Source organism: Chrysochloris asiatica, unplaced genomic scaffold (assembly GCF_000296735.1).
Source record: "Chrysochloris asiatica unplaced genomic scaffold, ChrAsi1.0 scaffold00010, whole genome shotgun sequence".
NCBI classification, from domain to species: domain Eukaryota; kingdom Metazoa; phylum Chordata; class Mammalia; order Afrosoricida; family Chrysochloridae; genus Chrysochloris; species Chrysochloris asiatica.
In genome coordinates this window covers 6,472,570-6,476,870 of record NW_006408528.1, presented here as the reverse complement: position 1 = coordinate 6,476,870, position 4,301 = coordinate 6,472,570, and positions in this window count along the sequence as shown.

Sequence of the window (4,301 nt, the reverse complement as noted above, 5' to 3'; positions counted from 1 at the left end):
GTAACCACTACGCTACCAGAGCTCCTTGTATAGATTGCTATAAATTGATGACTTTCTCTTGGCTAAGCTTTGCTATGTATGCAGGTGGTCAAAATTACAAACAGAATAGGGAATTCTTTAGATCAAGAAACATGCTTGTCTTCACAGAGTACAGGGTTGATATTAATGGCAATTTAGTATAAAATGGGAAGAAATAAAAGCATGAATTGTTGCACTTACATGTTTTCATGGATGTAGTTAGTCTCAGATTAAGGGGGGAAAAGGGAGAATTTCCTCTAGTTTTCTCTTTTCCTGATGGGCATGGGAAAGATGCTGAAAGAACTATAGGATTCAGTTGTTAGTAATTGTTAACAGGGTTAATAGTGATTGTAAACCCATTTATAGAAGATGTGATAGTGAAAGAGAGGGGAAGGTACTCCTTCATGTAGGAAAGGGTGGCCTGTGGTATCATTGTGTTGTTTTTTGTTTTGTTTTTTTTTATATGGTTCTTCTAGCCATAGTCTTTGAAACTTCCACCAAAAGACTCGGGGGAAACATTCAAATACAATGTATAGAGCTCTAAAAGGGATATGGATCATTTCTGCCATAATTCTGGGTTTAAAATGAGCCATCTCAACAGCAGGAAGGGGTATCTCATTGAAATATCCTGAGCATTTCTCAAAACTTCCACACCAGGACTCCTTATTTCTTTATGGGCCTCCCTATTTTTGATAGCATATGTCTAAATTGCCCATCCCTTTCAACTGGTGTGGCACTGTGGATTAATGCGCCAGACTGCAAAGCCATTTAAACTGCAAGGTTGGTGGTTCACGCTTACCAGCTGCTCCTTGGAAACCCTATACAGTGTCACTATGAGTCAGAACGTACTCAAGGGCACTTAATAACAACAATCAACCCACTCCACCAATCATCTGTCAGTTTGTTGTACTGTGGTGGCTTGTGAGTTGCTGTGATTCTGGAAGCTATGCCACCAGTATTTTAAATACCAGCATGAGCACCCATGGTGGACAGGTTTCAGATGAGCTTCCAGACAAAGACAGACTAGGAAGAAGGAGAGAGAACTACTTCCAAATATTTAGTCAGATACCAAAGAAACACAGTCAGATATAGTCAGAAAATTAGTCCCTCAGATTGGAAGGCACTCAGAATGTTACTGGGGAAGAGCTGCCTTCTCAAAGTAAAGTTGACTGTTATGACACAAATGGAGTAAAGCCCATGGGATTAAAACCCTCACGACCTTCATTTGCTGATGGGCACAACTGAAAATGAAGAGAAACAGCTGTAAACACCCATTAAGAATCAGAACATGGAATGTGTGAAATATGAATCTAGGAAAATTGGAAATTGTCAAAAATGAAATGGAACACATAAATATCGATATCTTAGGCATTAGTGAGCTGAAATGGACTGGTATGGGCCATTTTGAATCTGACAACCATATGGTTTACTAAGGTGGGAATGACAGGTTGAATAGGAATGGTGTTGCATTCATCGTCAAAAAGAACATATCCAGATCAGTCATGAGGTACAACACTGCCTGTGATAGGATAATATCCTTGAGCTCTGGTGGCGTAGTGGTTACGAATCTAACTGCGAACCTTATGGTCAGCAGTTCAAAACTAACAGCTGATCCATGGGAGAAAGATGAGGCTTTTTGCTCCTGTAAAGATTTACAGCCCCAGAAACCCTGTATAGGGTCACTATGGGTCAGAACTGACACAACGGCACTTACCAACAACAACAACAGGAAAAAACAGTTAAAATCACTATTATTCAAATTTACACACTAGCCACTAAAGCCAGTGAGGATGAAATAGAAGAATTCTACCAACTTCTTCAATCTGAAATCGATCAAACATGTAATGAAAATGTATTGATCATTAGTGGTGATTGGCATGCAAAGGTTGGAAACAAAGAGGAAGGATCAGTAGTTGGAAAATATGGTTTTGGTGATAGAAATGATGCTGGAGATTGCATGATAGAATTCTGCAAAACCAATGGTTTATTCATTTCAAATACCTTCTTTACACAACATAAGAGACTATTATACACATGGACCGCTTCAGATGAAATACACAGAAATCAAATAGACTATATCTGTGGAAAGAGGCTTTGGAAAAGGTTCTTATCATCAGCCCAAACAAGGCGAGAGGAAGAGTGTGGAGCAGACCATCAATTGCTTATATGCAAATTCAGACTGAAGCTGAAGAAAATGAAAACATGTCCATGAGAGCCAAAATATGACCTTGAATATATCTGAATATATCCCATCTGAATGTAGAGATCATCTGAAGAACAGATTTAGTACATTAAACACTAAAAACCAAAGACCAGAAGAGTTGTGGGATGACATCAAGAACATCATACAAGAAGAAAGCAAAAAGTCATTAAATAGACAAGAAAGAAGGAAAAGATCAAAATGGATGTCAGAAGATACACTGAAACTTGCTCTCCAGCATAGTGATGCTCAAGCAAATGGAAGAAATAAGGAGGTCCAAGATCTGAACAGAAAATTTCAAAGGTCAGATTGAGAAGACAAAGTCAAATATTACAACAAAATGTGCAAAGATCTGGAGTCAGAAAACTGAAATGCCAAAATTGGGAGACTATGTCTTAAAAATCTGGAAGGATATTGGCAATATTTCCAATTGGTTAAATTTTATTCTTTTTCTTGTTTTAAGAGAAAAGCAAGTTAAGCATTTGCTTGTGATTATCAAGAAATGTATGTTTCAGATGAGTACCCCTCATCTCTCTGTTGCCCCTGGGGACTTTCCATTATGAAAATGAGCAGTCACACCAAGTTTAAGTTATTAAATGAAAAGACTAAATTTCCAGAAAGATATAGATTGTTAGAGATTTTAATTAAAGTTCCCAAGACTTTAGAAATGCTTTCTCTTAACACTCTATCTGTTGATTGTCTGATTTACACATGTGATTAACTAATTATTGTTGTTGTTGTTAAGTGCCATCGAGTCGGGTCCGACCCATAGCGACCCTGTACAGGGTTTCCGAGGGTGTAAATCTTTACGGGAGTAGAAAGCCTCATCTTTCTCCCACGGAGCGGCTGGTAGTTTCGAACCGCTGACCTTAAGGTTCGCAGCCCGATTTGTAACCATTACGCTACCAGATCTCCTTTAACTAATTATTAGTAATATGTAATACTCTAGAGAAAAAGTGAATGCATGCCTGTTGTGAGGAATTTTGGTCCTTTTTAGAGAAAGGTAAAAGAAGGGTACAAACTGAAGGTCAGCAATCTTTTCAATTTTATTCCATGCTGCTTCCAGGACATAACCAGTCCCTGGAAACAAGGCCAGGGGCAGACTGAAACAGTTCATCAAGTATTCTTATGAAAGTTCAGGCTGAATATGAAACAAATTAAAACAAGTCAACAAGAGTAAAAATATGACCTAGAACACACTTCATCTAAATTTAGAGATCATCTCAAGAACAGATTTCATTCATTAGATACAAATGACCAGATAAGAGAAATGTTGTAGGATGACATTAAGAACATCATACAGGAAGGTAGCAAAGGTCATTAAAAAGACAGGAGAGAAAGAAAAGTCCAAAATAGATGTAAGAAGACACTTTGAAACTTGCTCTCCTGTGTAGAGATGCTAAAGGAAATAAAAAACACGAGGAGGTAAAAGAGCCGAACAGAAAATTTCAAAGGGCAGCTCGAAAAGACAAAGCCAAGTTTATAAGAAAATGTTCAAAGACCTAACATTAGAAAATCAAAGGGAAGAACATGCTCAGAATTTCTCAAGCTAAAAGAACTGAACAAAAATTCAAGCCTTGACTTTCAATATTTAAGGAATCTATGAACTTCTGGTATAGCACTGTAGGATCAGCAATGAACTGTGAACCCAAAGTTGGCAGTTCAGACCCACCAGTTGTTTCTTGGGAGCCCTATACAGGCTTGCTATGAGCCAGAACTTACTCAACAGCACCTAATTGAAAAGGGCAAAATATCAGAAGAATTTGGAAGGTATACACAGAATCACTGTAACAAAAAGAAATCATCAATGTTCAACCATTTCAAGATGCAGTACATGATCAAGAGAAGTCCAAAGTGCACTGAAGGCATTGGAAAAGAACAATGCTCAGGAATTGATGTATTATATATTGGAATCTTTCAACAAACTGATGCAACACTAGAGATGAAATAGAAGAATTCTACCAACTGAAACAGTTCATCAAGTTTAAATTTGCTGTATACTTTTTCCTTTAAAAAAAATTTAAATTAAATTCCCTTTCATTGTGACTCAGTATCTCTCTGCTAGTGCTTTTTTAAATGTGAC